At 34.2% G+C, this 26,600-nt stretch overlaps 1 long non-coding RNA gene across 1 annotated transcript; it reads right to left on the reverse strand.

The window, feature by feature from the left end:
- Nucleotides 1-196: 196 nt before the first annotated feature.
- LOC141374597 (uncharacterized) lies at nt 197-24,577 on the reverse strand. Its single transcript, XR_012381611.1, has 3 exons — nt 24,182-24,577; nt 23,591-23,671; nt 197-468 (listed from the first exon to the last, which is right to left on the reverse strand). It is a non-coding gene; the product is annotated as an uncharacterized lncRNA (long non-coding RNA).
- Nucleotides 24,578-26,600: the final 2,023 nt, after the last annotated feature.

Below are 26,600 nucleotides of genomic sequence, written 5' to 3' on the forward strand. Positions count from 1 at the left end.
TCGAGTAATAGAGAACAGTTGATGATATGATCATTTTATCTGGTTCTTGTTACTTTAAAACAATATTTTGATGACAAAAACCCTTTTTTACCTGCACATATTTAATTTCCAACATAATTTATTTATTTTTATTTCATTCAATTGTGGGGGAACAGAATGTGGTGGCCAAAAGGTTTGGGTTTGCTGTTGTGGTTATTGTTGTTTTGCAACCTCCTAATAATAATGTTTGGTATTCTTGATGTTGATCTTGATTTACAGTGTAGATGTCTAAATACAAGGATTTAAAATTTCAGGCTAAACTTTAAAAAAAAGAAGAAAAGCTTTTGAAAAAGAACATAACATCATCAAATGGAAGATATCTTGTTTCTGAATCTTCCTTTACAAATTCCTGCATACTAATGTCTCCATTCCTGTGCAGTCATCATAACCTTTATCTTCACTTTACAGGTCATGTTCTTTCTGGTAGCTCTAAAAGGAAATTAATCATAAGAAGACAGGTTATATATGAGAAAATACTTGAAGGATACCAAACTACATTATTGAGTTAAAAATATGTCCCTAAAAAAGGCTTGAGAAGCCATTTGAGTCGAACCTAATTGATTCAGTTGTTATGTAGCATTTTTTGTTGTTTTTATTAAAAACATGGCACTTTTTAATTAGGCAGTACTATTATTTTTCATATTTACATTAAAATATTACACAGATTATATGCAAATATGGTAGCAATATGTTTTCTACCAAAACAGTGCCTTTCAAATATCCATGGCATGTCAACCTGTAACTTCTAAATCATCCATTATGGTGATATATTTCCTGATGCTTACTGTAGAAGAGTTGACCCAGGCTTATGGCCCTTCTCTGTCATTTACTAATTGAATGAGCTCAAGCAAGTCATTTAACCTTTCAGATTAAACCTGACTTTGCCCAATTGTTTGCAATTAATAGAAATGAAAACAAAAAGTATACAAGTATTCAGAAATAGTAACTGCTATTATTATGTTCTCATTAAGCCATAATTCTGGCTATTATTTTATCAAATTAATCCAGCATATTCTATAGTGAAAAGAAGGAATCTAGAAAATATAGTTGCTTTGTTGCTGTCTCTACGCACACACAAATATTTGATGGATTTCATCTGAGATTACTAGAAGTATTCAATTTCTTCATCTGTAAAGATATACTCTTTTGAGTTTGAGCCCTATTTTATCAGAAATCTAAAGAGCCTATCACCCTTTCATTATAATATTAAGAATAATGGTACTGATTTTGACATTTTTAAAGTTATCTCTAAAATAGAGAGCTTGACTAGAACACAGACCCTCCAAAAATCTATGCAATATACTACATGCTCAGACTATTTTTATTGTAATAATTTAACAAAAGGGAAGAATGGGTCTAGAAATCATGATGAAATTATCAACCCAAAAATTAACATTCCTGTCCTTAAGAAGGTTAGATACAAAATGCCCAGATTAGACCTTCATGTCTGCCTTGATCTGGCATCTTGCATTCCTTTGGTGAGATTGCTATTACATTTCTAGAGGTTTTGCTGTGAATACCTAAGCAATTTCTCTAATCTACACTTATCCTTTACACAACCAGATTTCAGGAAGAGTATGAATCCTTTCAATATCTTCACAATCTCCGGGGCATCGTGTATAAGTACTTAAAACTTGAACATTTTTTTTCAAATTTAAAGATAATTCATTTTTGTATTAAAAAATTCAACAATCACATCTCCACTGATATAGTAAAATGAACAAGCAGACAACCGAAGGAAGAGACTTTTAGATAACCATTAGATGTAGGGAATTCCTTCAACTCTTAAATTTTATAGGAAATACATAGCCAGATAATCTAGCAAAAATTTGCCAAGTTCTAAATTGCTTATTCTCACTAGACTAAGTCATGTAATGATTTTAGTGAAAAGAGTATCACTCAGCCTCTGATTTCACTGTATTTTCCTTACTCGAGGTTTGGTGAAAGGACATTCTCTATCTCTACCTAGCATTTGACATCTATTTAATGTACCATTATTCCACACTCCTTGCTCTTTATCAAATCAAAAAATTGAATAAAAAGCAGTAAAATAAATGACTCACCCTGTACTGTAGAAAGTAATCTAGCCTGGATGTGTCTACATCCATATGAATCCATAATATGAACTGGGCGTAGATAATTGCATTCAAGTTGGATTACATCCCTTTTTAAACTCAGGAAAAAGTCCCTACAGACCATGATTTACCTGGGGCTAATAGAATCTGTACTGTGGCCCTTAAAATTTTGAAAATAAGAAAACAAGAGTAGTTTCCTTTAATAATTTGTCCTCCTTTACATTGGAGAAGATTTAAGAATTGGGGGATTTTGGTGGTAAGTAAAAAAGCAGTTCATAATACCAGTGACTTAATATGTTCATTATCTAAATATCCTGTAGCCAAAGAAAAACACAAAGTGATCTCTTCTCCTTGAAATTGATCACATTTTGAGACAGAGCTCTGACCACATGCCTGGAGGCTGCGCCCAGGCTTGTCTACAGCTTTATGCAGCTGTGCAGTTTGGAAGACTGTTGGAGAACTGTTGGATTAGTCCCAGAATGTCAACCTCATGTTCAATTTACTGGCTTTTGTTACTTTATGTCATGCTGACCTTACTGTGAAACATGCGTTTGTTTGCTCTCTTTCCACTCATGGAAAAATAGGGACAGCATTACTTAGTTTAAGCTGGTTGAAAGCTTTAACTGACAAAGCACTTTCAGAGAAAGCTGAATTAAGCAGCTAAGAAACCATACTCATTCCATTTTATTGTTTTTTTTTAAAAGAAGCATACCCCATGCATTGTTTTAAAGAAAATGTATGGTATGACTTCTGAGATGTGATATCAGCATCATGGTCAATATTCAGATAGATATGAGCAAAATATTTAATTGGTATTGTAAATAATTTTTGAAGCCTATTTTTATAATCTTTTGAAATTTCTCTTAATACATCAAATGCTGATTATCCAATTTAGCAAACATAAATTACTCTAAGTGAAACTCACTTTAATTTTTTTCTCTAGTCAATTATATATAAAATTTAACATCTCTTTTTCTATGATATTTACTTACCTATGAAGGGTTTTTTTTATAATTTATAGAAAGCAGTGATTTTAAAATTTTTGCCACTAAAGATACCTTTTACTAGCCACCTCTAGAAAAGGTTATATTTTAAAGTACTTCTCCACCAAACTGTATTCCAATTAGGAAATAGTTGTTTTGATTTCTTCATGTTTTATTTTTGAAAAGCATATCAGTTTGAGCTGCTGAACAGCATAACAACTCTGTCCACACTGATCTGATGCAGTTTTAACTTGGTAGATACAAAAAGAAAATTTAATGGCAAAATAATCAATGGATATCTATCATAGCTTTCCTAAACTAGGTTAAGAACTAGAGATTTGAGGTCATAATATATTATACAAAAGTAAGTCTTCTGAGGACTTCAAAATTCATGAGCAAGACCAAAACATTTATGGAAAATTATTACAAGCATACCATATTCTTATCAAAAGAGAGATATGCAGCTTTGCAACATGAAGAAAACAAAACAGAGGTATGTTCTCCATAGGGTAAAAATACTAATCAGATTTATTTAAAGTGGCAAGCTCTTTATTTGATATAAGTAAGAATAGAAAGAGATTTTCATGTGGCAGTCTTTAGAACTCATCACTTTAATAAATTATCTTCTTATGACCTGAGTATTCTGTGCATTTTAACTTTTCTGATACATGCATATTCACAAGAAAAATCAGAACAGAGTTTACAAAGAAGCTTTTCATTGTAACTTGGAAAAAAATAAAAGAAAAATATAAAATTTCTTTGAAAGGAGTAAATATGACTTACAAAAGGATGGAGAGCTCCTCTAAATAATATCTTTTTTTTTAAAGATTTTATTTTTATTTATTTGAGAGAGAGAGAGAATGAGAGATAGAGAGCACGAGAGGGAAGAGGATCAGAGGGAGAAGCAGAATCCCCGCCGAGCAGGGAGCCCGATGCGGGACTCAATCCCGGGACTCCAGGATCATGACCTGAGCCAAAGGCAGTCGCTTAACCAACTGAGCCACCCAGGCGCCCTCCTCTAAATAATATCTTAAATATTTTCCCTTATTTAGCAAGCAATTATGCTAGTAGTACAAAACATGGGTGGTTATGTTACAGGGATAATAATGTTAAATGTTAGAGAAATTATCACTCACTATCCACGCATATAAAACATAAATATGCTCATAGGCTTGCTTTCTGCTTTTTAAGTTCTTCATTTTCTAACGAGGCTACATGGTTTAAAAAAAAATACTTATCTTTAACTCTGTTTAGCTCTCAAATGGATGTCTTAACACTTAAAAAGAAAGCGGTGGGGAGTGGAGGGGAGGGAAATGGAGGGAAGAGAGAAAGAAATGGAAAAGGATAGGACCAAATTATCCCTTTCAACTCTGAAACTACAAATTTCCTGTTAATAGTTTACATCAAAATGGTATCCAACTCTAAGTCATTTATGTTAATAGAAGAAAAATAGGCCCTGAAACACAACAAGAACAACAACAAACTTTTTTTTCAAAGTTGAAGAGTCTTGCTTTAGGCATCATTTTATTCTTCAACAACTAGTTATAAAGCATTCCCTGTGTGTGTGCCAGTTGCTCTGCCAGATTGTGGACATAACCAGTGAATACTTTAAACAGTTCATACTTTCTCTAAGCTTACAGTTGGATGGAGACTAGAAACAGGTAAATAGTTATAACACTGTATAATAAGTGCAATGATGGAGGAGGTACAGGAAGCTATTGGGGCATCTATGGGAAGAACCTAGTTTGATTTAAGAGTGGGCAAAGGCATCTTGGAAAAAAGATCTGAGCCATGATCTAAAAGTGATTTAAAAATTAGCTGAGCATGTAGTCAGAAGATGCCACAGACAGGAAGAGAAGAAGAGTATTTCAAACAGGACATAATGGCATATGTATAGACCTGATGGTGAGAGAGAGTATAAGGTGGGGCTGATGATGAGGCTAAGGAAGAAAACAAGGTCCAGAGCATCAGAGGTCTTGTACATGGTATTAAGTTGTGTCGTCTTGATGATGTTGTAAGCAGGAGAACAGCATAATTCAGATTGGTAAGAAAACTCATTCTCACTGAACTATGGAGAATAGAGTTGGAGATGCCTAATCCTGGAGGCAGGGAGAACATTTTTGAGGAAGTTACAATATTTTGGTGAAAAATGGTCATAAACATAAAGAGTTGAAGATTATCATGACCTCTTCCCTAATTTTCCAGAGGTTTCAAAGAAACATAACTTAGAAGCATTGACAGAACTTGGGAAAGTAAGTGAAATACACCATATAAATTGTCAAACACTAAATCAGATGTCTATTTATTCTGCTGTGTTGAAATTTCAAATTTTTCATCAAGAAAGACAATAAAAATTAGGAAATTTAGTTTACCAAGTTCCAGAATCCTATCTATCCAAACATCTCTGTCCCTCCACCAGTACCCCCTACCTTTGCATGTCTATTGAACCTCAAGATCACCTGGTCTATGCACAAAGGTAAGACTAAAACAGCTCAGGAATCAGCAAATAGGAAGGGGAAACAGCTGTGTTAAACTAATAAAAAACATATCATTTGTATGGATCCTTCTTCAGATGCCATTATCTAGTATAATTACAAAATGGCACCCACAAAAAAAGTGCTTTATTCTCTGTAAGGGGTCTTGATGTCTTCTTTATGAAGACTTCTTCATGACTTCTTCACCAAGTGTGGGGAGTTAAGGAAGGAAGGCTGGTGAGTGATACAATGTGGAGCAAACCCGGCAGTGAAGAATATATCCATCTCTTAGTTTCAAAGACCCTTATTTGGATTACCTCATTCAGTTTCCATCAAGGGCTCTTCTTTCTTTTGACTTCCACTAACCAACAGAAGCTAGAAAGAAGAAGCTTATTATATTGAAACAGTGGTGGTAGGAAGGGGTTTTTTTTTTCTCTTGGTCCTCACTGGCATCACTAGTCCCTTGCCATGCCTGGTCATAGAACCCACTGCTGTTACCTCATATTCAAGTCTATGGCTCATAGACTCATCTGTTCTCTCTTTCCAGTACTGCAGGGTGCTGTGACTTGTCTGCCTTGATACTTTCCATTTCTTGCTGGTTCCACAACTCCTTCTTAGGCTCAGCTGCTTTCCCTATGTGGCCTCTGTATTTAGTTACCTTGCACCTTCAGGAGAGTCACGGCCCACGGCTATCTGCTCAGCCCCCACCCAACTGGAACTATGCTGAATCCAGGCTTCTCTGAGATGCTTGTAGACTTTACATCCATGCACAAAATTCATGATTTTATTGGACTTCCCCTTACTTGTCTGGATGTTCTGTTGCCTATCCCAACTCCTTCAAAACTAACACACTGTCATCTGACCTCCTTGACTTACCTTTTCATTCTTCTGAATCACGGAAGCTTCTCACTACCTCTTGCTGTCAGAGGCTTCCCATGGGTCTTCAGCTGAGTTCCTTCCCTTCACCTATTTCTATCAACTCTCTGTTTGAGTCTACCTCTCAGGGATACTTTTGAGATTTAGAAGACCCCTTTCTCTTGTGTGGGAAAACCCAATTCTCCAGACTTTGCTCTGGATTTCAAAGAACAATTGTGGAAATCAGAAGCTCAACACTGAGTTTTTTATAAAGCATTTCTGCTGTGATGATCCTAATTCTTTGAGCAAATTGGCTGCTTCCAACTGACCAGGAAACAGGTCAGATGCCAAAAAATATATATATATTTCAATAAATACATATTTTGCACCATTGCTCTTGCAAAAATAAGTTTGTCACATTTTTCTAATTAAATTATTTTTCCTGGAATACGTATTGAGAGAAATGAAGAAACTTAGTAAATGTGCTGCCTGTTTAAACTTCCTCAAGATGAATCATCTTTTTAATTTTTTTAAAGTTTTTGTTTTAATGCCAGTATAGTTAACAGAGAGTGTTACATTAGTTCAGGTGCATAATATAGTGATTTAACATTATCTATCACTCACTGCTCATCATGATAATTGTACTCTTTAATCCCCATCACTTATTTAACTCATCCTCCCACCTGCCTCCCTTCTTCTAATGTCATTTTGTTTTCCTTAGTTAAAAGTATGTTTCTTGGTTTGCCTCTCTCTTTTTTCACCTATGCTCCTTTGTTTTATTTCTTAAATTCCACATATGAGTGAAATCATATTGTATTTGTCTTTCTATGACTGACCTATTTCTCTTAGCATAATACTCTCTAGCTCCACTCACATTGCTGCAAATGGCAAGATTTTGACCTTTTTTATGGCTGAATAATATTCCATAGTATACCATCTCTTCTTTATCCATTCATTAGTCGATGGATACTTAGTCTGTTTCCACAGTTTGACTATTGTAGATAATGCTGCTATAAACACCTCACACCCGTCAGAATGGCTAAAATCAACAATACAAGAAACAACAGGTGTTAGGGAGAATGTGGAGAAAGGGAAACCCTCCTGCAAACTGGTGTATGGTTGGTGGGAATGCAAACTGGTGTTGGTGGGAATGCAAATGGGTGCATAGTCTGGAAAGCAGTATGGAGGTTCCTCAAAAAGTTAAGAATAGAACTACCTTACGATCCAGCAATTACACTACTAGGTATTTACCCAAAGAATACAAAAACACGAATTCATTGTAGTTTTTTTTTTATTTGCATTTCCCTAATTGATATTGAGCATTTACAAATATCTTCTTCCATTCCATAGGTTGTCTTTTAGCTTTGTTAGTTGTTTCCTTTGCTGTGCAGAAACTTTTTATTTTGAGGTAGTCCCAATAGTTTGTTTTTGCTTTTGGTTCCCATACCTCAGATGACATATCTAGAAAGATGTTACGTACGGCTGATATCAGAGAAATTACTGCCTATCCTCTCTTCTAGGATTTTTATGGTTTCAGGTCTCACATTTAGGTCTTTAATCCATTTTGAATTTATTTTTGTGTACAGTGTAAGAAAGTGGTCCAGTTTCATTCTTTTGCATGTGGCTGTCCAGTTTTCCAACACCATTTGTTGAAGAGAGTATCTTTTTCCCATTGAATATTCTTTCCTGCTTTGTTGAAGATTAATTGACCACATAATTGTGGGCTTATTTCTGATTTTCTATTCTCTACCATTGATCTATGTGTCTATTTTTGTGCCAGAACCATATTGTTTTGATTACTATTGCTTTTGATATAACTTGAAATCTGGAACTGTGATGCCTCCAGCTTTACTTTTTTTTTTTTTTTTTTTTTTTTACTGTTTTGGCTATTTGGAGTCTTTTGTGGTTCCATACAATTTTACAATTGTTCTAGTTCTGTAAAAAATTCTGTTGGTATTTTGATAAAGAATGCATTAAATGTATAGATTGCTTTGAGTAATGTGGGCATTTTAACAAAATTTGTCCTTCCAATCCAAGGCCGTGGTATGTCTTTCCATTTCTTTGTATCTTCGATTTCTTTCATCAGTGTTTTATAGTGTTCAGAGTATAGGTTTTTCACCTCTTTGGTTAAGTTTATTCCTAAGCATCTTATTATTTTTGGTGAAATTGTAAATGGTATTATTTTCTTGATTTCCCTTTTTGCTTTTATTATTTATCTCCTTCTGCTGGTTTGGGTTTTATTTGTTCTTTTTGTAAGGTTGTTTATTTGTTCTTTATTTGTAAGGTTTTTTATTTGAAATTTTTCTTGATTCTTGAGGTAGGCCCGTATTGCTATAAACTTCCCTGTTAGAATCACTTTTGCTGCATCCCAAAGATTTTGGACTATTGTGTTTTCACTTATTCGTTTCTATGTAATTTTTAATTTCTTCTTTGATTTCTTGGGTGATCCATTAGTTGTTTAGTGGCATGTTACTTATTTTTTTTTACATTTTTTAAATTTTATTATGTTATGTTAATCACCATACATCATTAGTTTTTTTTAATTTTTATTGTTATGTTAATCACCATACATTACATCATTAGTTTTTGATGTAGCATTCCATGATTCATTGTTTGCATATAACACCCAGTGCTCCTTTCAGTACATGCCCTCTTTAATACCCATCACCAGGCTAACCCATCGCCCCAACCCCCTCCCCTCTAGAACCCTCAGTTTGTTTCTCAGAGTCCATAGTCTCTCATGGTTCGTCTCCCCATCCAATTTCCCCCCTTCATTTTTCCCTTCCTACTATCTTCTCTTTTTTTTTCACATATAGTGTATTAATTGTTTCAGAGGTACAGGTCTGTGATTCAACAGTGGCATGTTATTTAACCTCCATGTATTTGTGCTCTTTCCACATTTTTCTTGTGATTGGTTTCAGTTTCATAGTGTTGTGGTCAGAAAAGATGCATGGTATAACTTTGATCTTTTTGAATTTGTTAAGACTTGTTTGTGGCCTAGTATGTGATCTGGTCTGGAGAATGTTCCATGTGCACTTGAAAAGAATGTGTATTCTGCTGTTTTAGGATAGAATGTTCTGAATATACCTGTTAGATCCATCTGATCCAGTGTATCATTCAAAGCCATTGTTTCCTTATTTGTTTTCTGTTTGGATGATCTGACCATTGATGTAAGTGGGGTGTTAATGTCCCCTACTGTTATTGTATTATCAATTAGTTCCTTTAGGTTCATTATTAAATATTTTATGTATATGAGTACTCCCATGTTGGGCATATAAATATTTACAACTGTAACATCTTTTTGATGGATTGTCCCTTTATTAGTATATAGTGTCTTTCTTTGTTTCTTGTTACAGTCATTATTTAAAGTCTGTTTTGTCCAATATAACTATTGCTACCTTAGTTTTCTTTTAACATCCATTTGCATTATAGTTGTTTTTCTATCCCCTCACTTTCATTCTGCAGGTTTCTTTAGTTCTGAAATGACTCTCTTCTAGACAGCATAGAGATGACTTTTGTTTTTTAATCCATCCCCACACCCATGTCTTTTGATTGGAGCACTTAGTCCATTTACATTCCAAGTAATTATTGATAGATATTTATTTATTGCCATATTGTTACTTGTTTTGTGGTAATTTTTGTAGTTTTCCTCTGATCCTTTTCTTTCAGTTTGCTGGCTTTCTTTAGTGTTATACTTGGATTCTTTTCTCTTTATTCTTTGCAAATCTATTACTCTTTATTGAATTGTGATTACCATAGGTTTGTAATAGGTTTGTATATAACATCTTCTGCAAATGCAATCTATATGAAGTCAATGGTCACTTAAGTTTGAACCCATTCTTTACTCTCCACCCTCTACATTTTAGGTATGTAGTGTCATATTTTACTTCCTTTTATTTTATGAAACCTTGACTGATTTTTACAGATATATTTATTTTTACTGCTTTTGTGTTTCCTACTTTCCATACTCCCATTTATGGTCTTTCCTTTCCACTCAGAGACCCCTTTACTATTTCTTGTTGGGTGGGGTTAGTGGTCCTGAACTTCTTTAGGATTTTATTTTTTTGTTTTTTGTTTTCTTTTGGGTTTTTTGTTTTGTTTTGTTTTTTATGTTTGTTTTGTCTGAGGAATTCTTTACTTTTATTCCGAATAATAGCTTTGCTGGATATAGTATCCTTGGCTGCAGTTTTCCTTGTCAGCACTTTGAATATATTATGCCAGTCCTTTCTGGCCTGCAAAATTTATGTTGAAATATCCACTGATAGCCTTAGGGACTTTCCCTTGTATATAACTGTCTTCTTTTGTATTGCTGCTTTTAATTTTTTTTTAATCATTACTTTTTCAGTTTAATTACTATGTTTCTTGGTGTGGACCTCATTGGGTTGATGTTGTTGGGGAATCTCGTGCCTCCTGGATCTGGATATCTGTTTCCTTCCCCAGATTTCAGAAGTTTTCAGCTACCATTTTTTTTCACATAGATTTTCAGCCCCCTTTTCCCTCTTTTCTCCTTCTAGTATCCCTATAATGTGAATGTTATTGTGCTCGATGGAATCACTGAGTTCCCTAAATCTATGCTTGCTTTGCATAATTCTTTTTTCTCTTACTAGTTCATTCCTCTGCTTCATCTAACCTTCTACTTACTCCATCTAGTGTATTTTTAATTTCCATTTTTGTATTCTTAATCTCTGATTTGTTCTTCTGCATTTTGTTAAGGGTTTCACTGATGTCCTCCACTCTTTTCTCAAGTCCAGTCAGTATCCTGATGATCATTGCTTTAAATTCTCTTTCAGCCATATTACTTATCTCTGTGTCCCTTATTAGCTCTCTTGCTAGGACTTTGTCCTGTTCTTTCCTTTGGGACATATTCTTCTGTCTTCTTATTTTGCCTAACTCTTTGTGTCTGTTTCTGTGTGTTAGGAAAGTCAGCTGTCTCTTGCTCTTGAAAGTAGTGGGTGGGGCATGCAATTTTAACAAGGTTGTGCTTGTCTTCTTCCACAGAGGACGCACTGCAGCCACCCAGAACTGGTGGGCCTTGGCAACTCTGTAACGTGCATGAAGGCATGAGCCTAGTGCCACAAGGTGTATGCACCATTCCTTTGCCACTGTGGACACACAGCTGCTGCAGAGACCAGGGCATGCCAGGGCCAGGCCACAAAGCTTACCGGTGGCTAGGGTTGCAATTCTAACAAGGTGCACATTTCCTCTGCAGGAGGTCGGGAGATGCACTGTTGGCAAGGTTTACACCTGTCTTCTGGGGGAGGAGACTTGCAGTGCCTGTACTGAGGCAAGCCCAGCTGGAGGCGGCAGGGTGCAGTGTAAGCAAGTTAGTAGTGAATGCTGTGCCCACACAGGCTCCATTAGGTGGCTGTGTGATTATGCTGGGGGGGCAAGAGGAGGAGATGACACCTTCTAACTCCTTTGTTCCTGGAGAAGTCCCTCAGTGAACTCTGAGATTAGTAAGTAACTCTCCCTCCCATATGCCCCAGACATTTTTCAAATAGCTACTTCTAAGCTGTATCTCTGAGGGCTGTTTGTTGTGCTGTGTCTTTAAGGGCAGGGACTCAGCTCTCTCTCACCCTCTGAGTTCTCCCAGAGCCTAACCTGCTGATTAATAAAATTCCAGACTTTAAGTCCTGTTGATCTTAAGAACTCACAAAATTCTTCCCCTGATTTTCAAAGCCAAATGCTATGGGGATTCATCTCAGTGCAGACTCCCTAGTCTGTTTCTCACCCCTCTCCACATCCATACTCCCTCCATGGGCCAGACCCATGGGGTTTAACTCCCCACCACTTCTCTGCCCTTCCTACCCTCTTCACTGTGGCCTCTTCTCTACGTTTAGTTGTGGAGTTTACTCTCTCAGTCTTCAGGTCATTTTCTGGGTTATTTGTACTGATGTGATTGTTATCTAACTGTATCCATGGGATGAGGTGAGTTTAGGGTTCTCCATGTTCCCTGGAAGTCCCTCATCTTTGGAATTCTTAATAAAACTATGGAAAGCTTTTGGGGGAAAAACGTCAATTTTATGGGAAAGCCAAAATATAAATACCACTAATTTCCCAGCATCAGAGCCTCTGCTAAGGAATTAATCAAAGATCAAAAGAAAATTCCTCACCTACTAAATTTATGATTAAAGGTTTGAATCTCATTTAATTACTGGAAATATATACATATTTTGAGAGAATATTTTCATGCAAGTAATTAATTGACATGGTCTGTGCAGTTGGAGAAATGGCCTCTTCATTGACAGAGATATCACTTTGGAATAAAAGGTGAACTGATAGCTCCTACATCTATAAAAATTACCACAATACAGTGCTTTTTGAAATATATACACATCTTAAAGAAAATATACCCTAAAGTCCTACTCAAATGAAATTAGGGAGTTATATAAAGTATGATGAATATATCATCCTTAAAAGTCAAAGATTCTCTGATTTTACTTGTGGCTTCAGTGTAGCTCCAAATGACTTGGCAAGGAATGTTTCTTAATGGTTGGGATTTTGAGGATAAATTCATATTCTCAATATTTCCATTATTATATTTACTAAATAGTCCTGATAAAAATGGTATCTTAATGCTTTAAAAGTTACCATACTTTATCTTCATGTTTTAATTCTTATATGCCAAAAGTTAAGAAAAATAACCATCTTTGGTTCCACGCTGGGTTTGGAACCTAAGACTATGGACCCTGGGAAACAAACTGAGGGTTTCAGAGGGGAGGGGTGTGGAAGATGGGGTAATAGGGTGATGGGTATTAAGGAGGGCACGTGTGTGATAAGCACTGGGTGTTATACACAACTAATGAATCATTGAACATTACATCAAAAACTAATGATACAGTGGCTAACTGAATATAATAAAATAAATACATAAAACTAATCACATAAAAAAAGATAAATAATCATCTAAACCTGATTTAAAGGTAAGAAAGGTATAGACACTAAGTATTTCCATTAAAAAACACTTAAGTTGGGTCATGTGTTGGACAAAAAGAAAAAGTTCAGTGTAAATTGAATTATTCATAGAATTTATATTTAAATTTTGAAATTAATTCTTATTAAAAGAGTTTTAGCAGAACTGCACAATAATGTTTCCTTTAAATAAGATTAAATCAAACCAGCCTGGATGATACAGAACAAATGTTTTTACTTGTCAGATTTATTTAGATCTTCACAAATCTTACACATTTCCTAATAATGACAATGATTCAAAGATGCAGTGTTCTTACTGAAGCATTAGAGTCATGAAGAATTTTTCAAAGAAAAAAATTTTAAGAACTTAGATCAATGTCAACAAATGGTTAGATGTTTTGTAAAAATTTTATGATTTATAAACCAAATATTATTATAAAGTTATTCAAGTTCCTAAATGACATTTCAGGTATTGAAACTATGGATATTAAGAAACGTATCATCATATCAATTCCCACAAAACTTGAGAAAATATAGAATATCTAAGGTTAAAATCTATAAATTAAACAAAATTCAAACTGAGGGGAGAAACTACTATGCAATATTCATATCAATTTAGCCAAAGAATATTTACATTTAGCTTGGTCAAATTTCTGATTTTGGTTGAAATGTTTGTAGTATTTGATTTACTAAAGAATAATTATCACTAAGAATATCTCTTTTTTTAAAAGATTTTTATTTATTTATTTGAGAGAAAGTGTGAGCACAAGTGGGGGGGGCAGAGGGAGAGGGAGAAGCAGACTTCCTTCTGAGCAGGGACCCTGACACAATGCTGGGCTCTGGGCTCAATCCCAGGACTCTGAGATCATGACCTGAGCTGAAGGCAGACACTTAACTGAGCCACACAGGCGTCCTATCACTAAGAATTTCTAAAAAATAAAAAATAATAATAACATGGTGGATAAAAAGTTAAGGTATACAGGTAAGAATACACAGGTAGTGAACCAAAACATGCATACCTGTGAATTACTTAAACAGAGATAGCTTAAGCATCAATTTCAGATGGTTGTTAATAGCACCCAAATACATGTAATAAAACAAACAGCATTATTCCACACAGTTTTAAAGAATAGGTGTGTCACATCTCTAAAATAATGCTTTGTGAGCTTAGTAATCTATTTTCAACTCTCTGAACTTCAATCCCTTCACCTATCCAGCAGACAATATTTTGACAAAAGGTTTCATATTTATATGTGATAGTGCCTATAAAATTACTTTGCACACTATAAAACCCTGTACAATTATAATTCTTCTCCATAATGGTAAGTACATGCTAAAAATCATTAATAGTGACAACATATATTCTAATGTAGGTAGATAACATTAATAAATTAATTTTGGTCACCAAATAAATATATGATTTTTAATAACCAAAAGACATTTAACAATGGTCCCAGGACAAGATTGGAGGCAGTTTATGTGGAATCCCATCTGGAGACTGGGATCCTCTAGTCCTCTGTGGACCTTTAGCCTGCTCACTCTATTGTGTAGCTTATGAGATTGCTGTCCATTGTAGACCCATGCCCTGCAATGGGAGATGGTCATTGAGGAGTTGCTTTTTGGAAAAAGTTAGGTCAACAAATTATTGTTTGCACATTCCCAAGAATTTTTAGTTTTCTCCTTTTAAATAGAGAATCCTGTTCATGACTATTATTCAACAGGTCTTCATTTTTAAAACAAATTTTATGAAAATAAAAACATTTTATAAAATTCATGTATAGTTACAAAAATCTCTACAAGTAACTTAGTTAATAGATGTTTCCTGAACAACAAATTTATATTTGCAGTGAGGCAACTGGCCTAAGTAGAGGTAATCCAGGAAGAAGGAAGAGGTTATTGTTCAAAAATCATCTGATTTGTCTATCTAAACTGGGCTGAATGCACTGGATTCTTGTCTGGTGATTTATTTCCCTTTTGCTATGAGACCTCAAAATGTATTTCTTCCAAGAACTAAGAAAATACTGAACTTACATTCAGAGGCTATTCACAACATTTTCATATTTTTAAAAACCTTTTTGCATAGAGTTAAATTACATGTATCATGTGGAGCTTTCTTTAACTTATTGCTATTCTGAGTTATCTCTAAGTAAGTAGGGTTTACACTGATATTATTCTGGGATTAGAAAATGTCTACTCAACTCTGTGCATGCATGGATACATAACAGCAAACTCATGTACATACACAATCTAGAAAAAATGTAACTAAGTACCTTTTACAAAAGACAACAAAAATCATCAATGCAGGCTAAATATAAAGGAAAGAAACTGGAAGATTGAAGGTAAAAATTGCAGTTCTAACCTGTACTCTGATACTTTTTATTGAGGTGGAGTGAGTTACCTAACCTCTCTGAACTTCATTTTTCTTACCTGAAAGATGAAGGAACATGATATATATGTATCAAAAATTTTGGAAATCTGAACAACAGTGGTTTAATCCAAGTTTTAACAGATTTTTATTTAATTTATTTTATAAATTCTTAGTAGTTATCGTCTTTGTTTAACCTCTTTGTTTAATTTACGTATTTCCACTTAATTTCTGAAAAATGCAAGAACCATTTAGTCTCTTTTTATTTCCCACACATCTATTAGTAATCTAATTTATTACTACAAAAATTTCACAAAATGACAACTCCAATTTTACTCATTTAATTATAAAATTGGATAGTATTAAATACTAATGAAATAACTAATGAATCTTAAAATAGTGATACTTTAATTTGTGATACTTTCAAAATTTCCTGCCCAAAACCTTATCATTTTTTCCTGAACTCTATTTTCAGTTAATTTTAACTATCTTTTAAAAGGCAGTTTTTATTTGATAAGCAAAACCAATTTTTCTTTTGTTTTTCTTTCCATCTCCTCTCTATCCAGTGCTTTTAATAAAATCTTGGTTCTGAAAAACAAATCATCTTTTCCATTATACTTTATTAAGATTGAATTTGACATTACAATTCAAAATGTTAATTTGCATTTTAATTCTTCTTAGCTATATTCAGATGATTCCATTGTTTTAACTGCTCAAAATAATAACCGCTTCAAATCATACTTCAAGATAAACTGTTCAAACAAAAATAAGGAAGCTTATTTTATTGATTAAATCAAACTTAATTGTAAAATAATTTCAACTGAATATTTTAACAGTACACATGCTAAATGTAAAAATTACCCATTTAAAAGTCATCTTCAAAATATGTATGTTAAATTAATAGTATCTTCTGTATTAATTTGGAAGTCGTTATGTTTTAATCTGTTCTTTGAATCAGTATATTTTTCATTATGGAACTTTTTAATGAAATGAAAATATGTACCTTGAGAAGATGTATAAATCAATTCATGTTGTAATAAATAGCCATTTATCATTTAAAACATTACTATTAAAATGCAGTGTCAGTGCTGATATATTTTATTTATTTCTGCATATCAAACTGCTTATCACCATAATCTAGTATTGAAATTCATAGTTAATACCCAGATATGTGTTGCTTATGTTATACACTTATTCCTTTTTTTTCCCTCTCTCATTATACCGTTTAAGAGAATTTAAAATAAAAATAGAGCCAGTGAGTCATAGGACATTAGAGTGACATAGGCCTCTCAGGATCATTTGGTCTATGGCTTCTTTAACAATGGTCCAAGGACAAGATTTGAGGGAGCTTAAATCCCAACAGTCTGTGTATACTTTAGTGTCTGCATGTACATGTGTTTTCTATCATTTTCATTAACTTCTCAGAGGGATCAGCAATGAAAATCATATTAACAAAGAAATTAATTTCATCATCTCATTTTGCAAATAGATAATCTGAGATTTAAGAGAGTATGTGACTCATCCAAGGTCGTAGAGGATATAAATGTAGGAGTTCGAGCCAGGCACTGATTTGTAGGTCAACCACAGAATGTTACTGATTTGGTAGAGCCCCCAACAGATGGGTGTTTTTAGCTGACAAAGAGGCTGGTAAATTGTGGGTTCCTCTTAATTTGTTCACATGGAATTGAAGTAGTGAATTTAACCTTCCACTGAAGTTAGCACTATGATGTTATTATGCTACAACTATAATGTAATTATAATCTGTTATCCATTTTATGCTTTAAAATATGGATTTATGAAAAATTAAAATGAAATTCTCATATTTCTGAAAATAAATAGAGTTGTTTGGGGGCACAATTAACTTCTGATCATTCTTTTTTCTCAATCAAAATAAATGAGAGTTCTATTTTTAACTTTTTAAGGAAACTCCATACTGTTTTCCACAGTGGCTGCACCAGGTTACATACCCACCAACAGTGCATGAGGATTCCTTTCTCTCTACATCCTCACCAACACTTGATGTTTCTTGTGTTTTTCTCTTTTAGCCATTCTGACAGGTATGAGATGATATCTCATTGTAGTTTCAGTTTGCATTTGCCTGATGATAAGTGAGATTGAGTAAATTTTAATGTGTCGGTTGGCCATCTGGATGTCTTCTTTGGAAAAATGTCTGTTCTTCTGTCCAGTTTTTAATAGTATTATTGGGTTTTTTTTGTGTTGCATTGTATAAGTTCTTTATATATTTTGGATACTAACCCTTTATCAGATATGTCATTTGCAAATAACTCCCCTCCTCCCCTGCCAAATACAAAAACACTAATTCAAAGGGATACATGCACCCCTGTCAATAGCCAAATTATGGAAGGAGCTCAAGTGTCCATCAATAGACGAATGGATAAAGAAGATATATATAATAGAATATTATTCAGCCATAAAAAAGAATGAAATCTTGCCATTTGCAACAATAGGGATGGAGCTAGAGAGTATAATGCTAAGCAAAATAAGTCAGAGAAAAATATCATATGAGTTCACTGATATGTGGAATTTAAGAAACAAAACAAATGAGCAAATGGGGGAAAAAGAGAGACAAACCAAGAAACAGACTCTTAACTACCCAGAAACAAACTGATGGTTACCAGAAGGGAGGGGAGTGATAGGTGAAACAGACGATGGGGATTAAGGAGGGCACTTGTTGTGATGAGCACTGTGCAGTTGTATGTAAGTGTTGAATCACTATATTGCACACTTGTAACACTGTATGTTAACTGTACTGGGATTAAACAAAAAAAAACTTAATTAAAAAAATGATGGCAGTAAGCATTTCTGCTCCATTGATAATGATCTTTAACCTACTCACTGGTAAAGGTGTGGAATCTTTCTTATTCTTTGGGGTAAAGGGGAGAAAAATAGAAACAAAAGTCAGAACGAAGTTTAATCAATGGTTTATCAGTTTTGGAACTTTACATCTTATCTACAGTCTTAAATCATAGGCTTTAATTCCAGTGTTAAGAGTTCAGAATAAAGACAGACTAGTGTAGAAAAAAGGAACCTAGTCTGGAGCAGTCTGTTGTAATTGGACAGGTTGACTAAAAATAAAATATCAAGTCAAAGTTACTGCATGAAACTCCTCATAGTTGCAAACTTTCTTCAAAGTCTTTGGAGAACAAAAGTAATGAAAAAGTCAATAAAAACAGAAAAAGTACTTACATATCTATTTGAGAACTTCATATTTTAAAAACTACAGTGAAGTTAATTTAGCTAGAAGGAAGGGGCTTAAGACATTTCCCTTAAGTAGGAAAACTACCATCATTTGACCATGTCATTAAAATATGTTAAATAAGAAAAATAGGAAAGATTATTGAATGAGAAAAGAAAACCTAGAACTTGAAAAAATATTAAACATGTAATATCACATTAAAAATGCCACAGTAAATAACTCTTGTCCCTGCAGTCATTTGAAAGGGCATTTCATTTAGGAATTATTTAATAGCTAGTTCTTTCTCCAAACTCTGTTGCTGCTATTATGACTTGTTTCTTTTCCAAATAAAAATGTCAACATCCAAGGAACTCAGACATAGCAGCAATGTACATCAACATAGCAGCAACTCACTTTATGAGGGCAGCCTACAGAGGGAGAGAGAGAGAGAGAACCAGAACACCAGAGTGCTTGAGAGCCCCCCGGGGTGGGGCGGGGGGGTTAGTCCCACAGCAGATTGTGGACCTTTGTAAGGTCATACTGGATTCACTGCCAGGAAGAGCAATTGAAAGAAAATGTAACAAATCAGCTTCTCAATTAGGATAACAAAGGTTTCAGCTTCCTATGTACAGTACTTTTACAACTCCTCTATGTTCTAGCTCTGAAGGTCAATAAGCATTCCCATGAATCTCTGCATACTTATATCAAAAGTACAAAGTGAACTTTGGCAAAGGAGGTGGCTCTGGGTTAGATGGACTTTTTAGATTGTTACTGTAAACAAAATCTTTTGCTAGCTAATTCCACACTATTGTTCAAGAATTAAAAAAACATATTTATAAATGTCATCCAAAGACTCAGAAGTGATCCCAGAGAGTTTTGAAAGTAAAGATTTATCTCCTACACACTGGAAACTGCTCTTTCCTTTCATTCTTTCTTAAGCCACCTTCCACATGTCTACCAGGTACTCCTGAACTCAGCGCCAGGCTGCACTGGCCTTCCGTACTCCAGCTGTTTGCAGCATACCTCTATCTGTCTATGCTCACTCCCCACCAATCCATTCTCAGGGAATTGCCTCATTAGGAAGTTGCTGATCAGTCAATACTCTAAGAAGTAAATAAATAGAATACACCTTCCTGTGACATCTGTTTGTTAGAGGGAAGCATGCCTCATCCATAGGAAATGGTGTGATTTCTGTTATCAGGTACAGGCCTTTTGGGGAGAGGTTTTTGGAAAGTAAGATCTTAGAATTTAGGTTAATAAAAAGGTATTTTTGAAAGGGTCATTCATTCTGTATATGATGGTGTCTATGACTAGAAATAGTTTGAGAACAACTGAAGTCTAATGCCTCTCCAATCACAGCTACCAAAAAAGATACAAATATTTTCCAGTGAGACTCAAAGTATTGCATATATCAATGCATCTGGATCCGTAAGTGGGCCCTGATAACACTTCTACGTAAATCTGTATTTATTCTTTTGGGATCTGTTTGAGTTTTGGTAAGATAAATGAGGCAGTAAATGTATTTGAGAGTCCACAATTCATGTTTATTGTTGGACATGTCCAAACATCTTACAAATAATAGGCTTTAGGGCAGAAAAGGGCTGGGACCATTCTGCTTTGCACTTTGAGTAAAGAACTTAAAACTTCAGGAAGTTTCAAAGGACTCAAAATCAAACCTTGACTTTTACCTTTGAGAGGACTGTGGGTGCAGTTAGTTGGGTTTTGGAAGAACTAATATAGTCCAGCATGAATTAGCATTCAGCTGAGAGCACTATGGTTATACCATCTGCTTTACTTATCCCTGGAGCTTTTGGTGAACTTTGATTTTTTTTTTCATTTTTCTTAAAGATAAAAAAGGGGTGTCTCAATAGAAATATGCTTTTTTAAAAGTACCTTAATCCAGGTAATTCTTGCATTCTGTTACATAAAAGAAAGTTTTAGTACTTGTCAATTGCCTATGTGACCAGGCAAACTGTACAAATGAGACCTACTGAATTAGGTATAATTCTTAAATTTAAGACAGAACAAGAGGGATAAGACAACATAATCAATGATAGAAATCTCCTATGAGTGTCAGAATACTTATGTTATCTATACGGTTGGCATTAGTGTGTCCTTTGATTTGTTATTCATCTTTCAGATTTTTTTCATCTTTTAAGGGCTGACTCAAAATTTCCTTTCTCATGATCATTTCCCTAATCTTCTTAGTTAGAAATAATTTCACCTTTTTAGGAAGACCTTTTAAAATATGGCAGCCACAGAAAGTTCATGCTAAAGACTAGGGAACATTGGAGAGGCTTTGCTGAAAACTGTAGGTCCAAACATTCCTTAGTTCTGCTGCTCCTAAACAACATCATCTCTTTATTAAAATATCACATGAAAGATCTATTAGGCTCTATGGAGAGTTTTTAGTAAATAAGATTCTTAGCTTAGTAAGAATTTTTAAAATTTAAGGAAATTTAAAGTGCAAATATTTGAAGATATTCCTTCCTATTTCATACTATTTCTTCTACTTATCTATTAACATATATTTCCTATAGGATTACTGTCTCATAACAAGGCTCAAATATCTTTGAGGTTGAAAGCATCAGAAATAAAAATAAAATAGCTATTAGATTTTTTAATGAAACAGAAATAGTAATTCAACCTATGCCCCTAAATAATGCGTATGGAATCTTTTGCCATTAGAACAACAATTTAATCTAGCATGTCTTTTTTTTTCATTTTTTCCAAGCTGCAGCTGAAATATTAAAAATTCCTTATATTTTTATTGATTCTACCATTTGCAAAGCTTCGACAATCACTCTCTCACGTGCATTATTTCATCTGGAAAAGCATCTTGGATGGAAAGCAAACATTTTATTATGACCATATTCAAAAGAAGCACAGAAAATGAAGCTCAAAGAGATATTACACCTCATCAAAGGGCAACTAGATGAGCTGAAGAAGGAAATGTGGTCTTGACCTCTCTCCTGGTCCAGTTCCCCTTCCTCTTTTAGTTCCATGTTTGCTTAGAGGTTATAGCCTCTTCCTTTTTAAAGTGGGTCAGTTTCAAAAATAATAAGTTTTCTCTCTTCTGAAGTGTTGGGGAGACACTGGCTGCCAGTCAGGCTGTCTACTACAGAGAATTAACCCCTGTGAAATTGTTTTTTAGAATTTTTTTAAAAAATGCAAAAAGCTTGAAACAGGTATATCTAGTAGTGTTGTTTTCCTCCCCCATTGAATAAAAATTTTGAAAGCCTGGTATTTGAAACTATGTTTTTTCATCCTTGCTGTCTTACCCAGCAGTCCTAGCAACACGGAAGATTCTCATTTTTAATTTGATTTTGCACCTGAGAATGAGCACCTATTATATTTATATTTTGTACTGCGTTTTTTAGCCAAATCAAGAAGCCCAGTGCTCCATTAGCCTAGTTCTGGCAAATGGTCAACTGGAAAATTATCAGTCTTGGTGGAAACTCTATTCCTTAACTAGGGATAGAAGATTCAATGAGAATCTATAACTTCCCATGAGAGGTACTGCTTCTGAAGAAAAATTAAAAGTCTTTTAAGATTGTTGTACTTTCTTGTTATTGCCATTCCTTGTTTTCACATCTGTAAAATTTAGGTAATACCTATTTTCCACAGTTGATATAAAGAACTAATAATAATAACAGCTACTATTATATTAAGTACTATTTAATAATACATGAGGTATCTAATTAGTATACCCATTTTACACGTCAGGATATTGAGGTTTAGAAAATCAGACTTATCCAGAAGTGCAACTTCAGAGTTCAACCACTACACTATCTGAACTTGAATACAGAGTAAAACCATCAATTCAAGGTGGCTTTTGGAAGAGGAAAAAAACCCAAGTGGGAGAATTCTATGAAAATGTAAAGATATAGATAGATATGTAATATCTAGATATTAGATATTAGATAGATATTACATAATATATAATATATAAATGTATACATAATATGTAATATCATGTATAATATATTATAATATATAAATGTATAATCTAAAATATACATATATAAATATGTATGTATATATTATATAATATATAAATGTTAATATAAATTATAATAGATATATAGATAATACATAGTAATATATAGATAATATGTAGATAATATAGATAGTAATATGTAGATAATATAGATATATATAGATAATATAGATAATATACAGATATGTAATATAGTAATATGTAGATAATATAGTAATATGTAGATAATATAGATAATATACAGATATGATAAATATGTAGATGCATAAAATATATGGATAAAAATGTGATATATAATTTACAGAGATATATAATATAAAGTACTTATCTAGACAACAGAAAGTTTATTTTTTTAATTTTTATTTTTTATTAAGCCCTTCACCTATCATCTATGAGGAAAGAAACAAGCAGTTTACACACAGAGATTCCTCTGTTGAATTGGAATGGGTCCAGAAATCTACATATCTGAATGAAATTCCCAAAAGAGATCAAATAGCATAAGGTTTAGAGCAGAGTCAGAACCCAACAGATCTGATCTCTCCTTTTTTTTGCAATTGCTACTCCCCACCACATAACCGCTCCAATCTACTCTGTAATAAATGATTCCTCACACTATGAGGAATTTGACTTTTCCAATAGTTGATTCTAATAGATTTAACCTATGTTTCAAGAAGTGTTTGTCAAATCCTACCTCAACATAAGTATGTGGCTTCTCTCGCTAGGATGAAGCAGCAGCAGAGAACACTCCTCCCCCGAGATGATGCTCCAAAAACTAAAACAAAAAATAGAGATCAGGACGAAAATGTTCAGACAATAAGATTTCAGTGAAGTGTTTCATATTCACAAAGACCTGACTATACTGACTACAATTGGTCCCATACCTGAGGATTTCAAACTAAAAGATGCTGGACAGTGGGTAAAAACAAATGAAGTTTTTTTTTTTTTTCTGATGCCCCAGTGAGCCTATCTTAGATGACTTCTTTTTTTTTCTTAAAATTTTTTTTTAATTTTTATTGTTATGTTAATCAACATACATTACCTCATTAGCTTTTGATGTAGTATTCCATGATTCATTGTTTGTGCATAACACCCAGTGCTCCACGCAGAATGTGCCCTCTTTAATACCCATCACCAGGCTAACCCATCCCCCCATCCCCCTCCCCTCTAGAACCCATCTGTACCTCTGAAACAAATAATGCAATATATGTTAAGGAAAAAAAAAGAAGAAGAAGATAGCAGGAGGGGAAGAATGAAGGGGAGTAAGTTGGAGGGGGAGACGAACCATGAGAGATGATGGACTTAGATGACTTCTTTTAAATATTCATGTTCTTGGCCACTTCCTGGTCACATTCAATCATCCTTACTTTACACACAGAGCCAATATATCCTCTGTCCACTCATTGTTCCAGATGAAATATGGCAACTTCCTTTCAACACCTTATATTTGGCTGAGCTCTCCTGTGTTTTTGTTTGTTTGTTTGTTTTTAATGGAGCCTGTTTACTTGTAAGGTAAATTAAGAAGTTGAGTTGGAGACAAGAACCTCAGATATTTGTAAGAGTTTCCTCAACCAACAGGTTTTCTTCAGCTAGAAGGAAAGAAAAATTGAAGCCCTCCCCTAAAATTCACCGGAACTCAAAGATCACAAACCAGTACCCACTAACGACATCCATGGTTATGTTGTTTGGTCCAACAATCTTTTAACATTCTCAAATATTTGCCATCATTTTGAAAACAAAGCTTTACATCCACATTCCTGGCATCTCTTTAAAAATCAGAAAATCTAAGCCTACATTTTTTACATAACAACAATCAGTTGGAGCTTCAAAAGTCTATGCCCTTCAGGGCCAGTACTCTGTAAATCACCACAGCTTTACTACTTCACACCTTTATATTACCTGCATGAACTAGTAGGTATTCAAGCCTGAGATGCTTGCTAACCCATATAGTTTGGCCACACCGCTTTCCGATGCTTCTATCTTTCACCTCTTCAATTTTACTGGGGAGTCCTGTGGGACAACTACGTTATTTTATAAAAGCTTCATAACACACTGTAAGATGACTATTATCTCTATTCTTCTGAGGCTTACAGATAAAAGTTTCACCAAATTATACAACTAGGTCTGTGGCTTAACCAGGATTCCAGTCAGGTTTTCTGGCTCCAAGCCCAGCCCTATTTCCATTGAACTATAATTCCTGTGGGCCAGTGATTCTATAAGAATAAAATGTCCACAAGTATAAGCACACATACTGAAATACAATTTACACTTATAATTAGCAACTCAAAATGTTATGTAAAGCTAATGAGGTATATATGTCTTCCTTGATAATGAGGGAATTGAGGTTCTGCACAATTGTAGAGTGCAACACTGGATTGGAGCCTAGGATGTAGGGTTTCAGACCCATCCATAACACTCATTCATGTTGTCACTCGAGAAAGTCTCTTGTTCATTTGGAGTCTTCACGTGTGCTCAACATTCTGTAACAGTCTCTGGCCATAAATCTTGACATCCCATGTTCAGAGGCCTTCTACAGAGCCCCTCATTTCTGTCTCTCCACTACCCCTAAATGTTCTCTTCCTTCTACTTTCTCTTTGGCCTTTCTGTCTATAAATCTATCTTGTCCATCTGAAGTAGAGCAACCCTCTAAAAAGTGAGAGGAGAAGGGTACAAAGAAAGCATTTATTGTATAAAATGCACCGTTTCTAGTTGAACTGTGTTGCCGTGAGCTATTTGTTGCAATGAATAACTTTTTAAGCAGATTCATTGTATTCTCATGGAATTATAAACAAAATTTATTATGAACAAAACATTCATTTTTAAGGTTAAAGTTTACAACTCTATAATATGTAATTGGATTGGTGATTTCAGCCACTGAACATATAAATGGAAAGAAACATGACTCAGTAAAGGTTTAAATGTATACATTTATATACCATACATATATATGTTAAGTTATATCTCACAAACAAGAGTTTCTGGTTCCTTGAAAGACACACATGAAATTAGCACTACTCAGCCACCATGTATGTTGAGTGTGTCCTTTCTACATGATTGATATTCTTTAATTCTGTAAATGGTTTTGTTTAATAAAATGATAAGGAGGCAAGGTATTTCATTTGACTATGAAAGAAACTTTACTACAACATTTAACCAAATAATGGGTATTTCTCATAAAACAACAATTTGGAGTTAATCCAGCTTCCATGCTGATATAAATGTCCCAAGCTCCTTCTTGCTTTTATTATTATGGCACAAAATGACTGCTCCACTTCCAGCCTCCCATCCATTTTCCAAGCAGGAAGAATAAGAGGAAAATCACAAGGAATAGGGGGTAGCAGTAGCACTTATTACAAAAACAAAACTTTCCCAGAAACTTCGCATTTATCACTTTTACTTATCTCAGTGGCAGAAACTATATCAGATAGACTCCATATTGCAAAGGAGTCTGAGAAATAGACTTTTTCAACTATAGAGTTTTTCAAATCCAAGTTTTTATTAAGGAAGGAGGGAGATCAGGTTTTGGATAGGCAACTTATGCAGAGCTCTGCCCTAGGCAAATAGAATATGATTTTATAGAGCTCATAGTCTAGTGGACCACAAATAGTTAATGGACAGATGTAACCCAGGCACTATCTGTTTCAGTGATATGATAATGCAGGATACTAGGCAGGGGATAAGATTCAGATCCTGAATTTAGCACA

Source organism: Callorhinus ursinus, unplaced genomic scaffold (genome assembly GCF_003265705.2).
Source record: "Callorhinus ursinus isolate GAN/ISIS: 27379988/994484 unplaced genomic scaffold, GSC_fseal_2.0 scaffold19, whole genome shotgun sequence".
Taxonomy (NCBI): domain Eukaryota; kingdom Metazoa; phylum Chordata; class Mammalia; order Carnivora; family Otariidae; genus Callorhinus; species Callorhinus ursinus.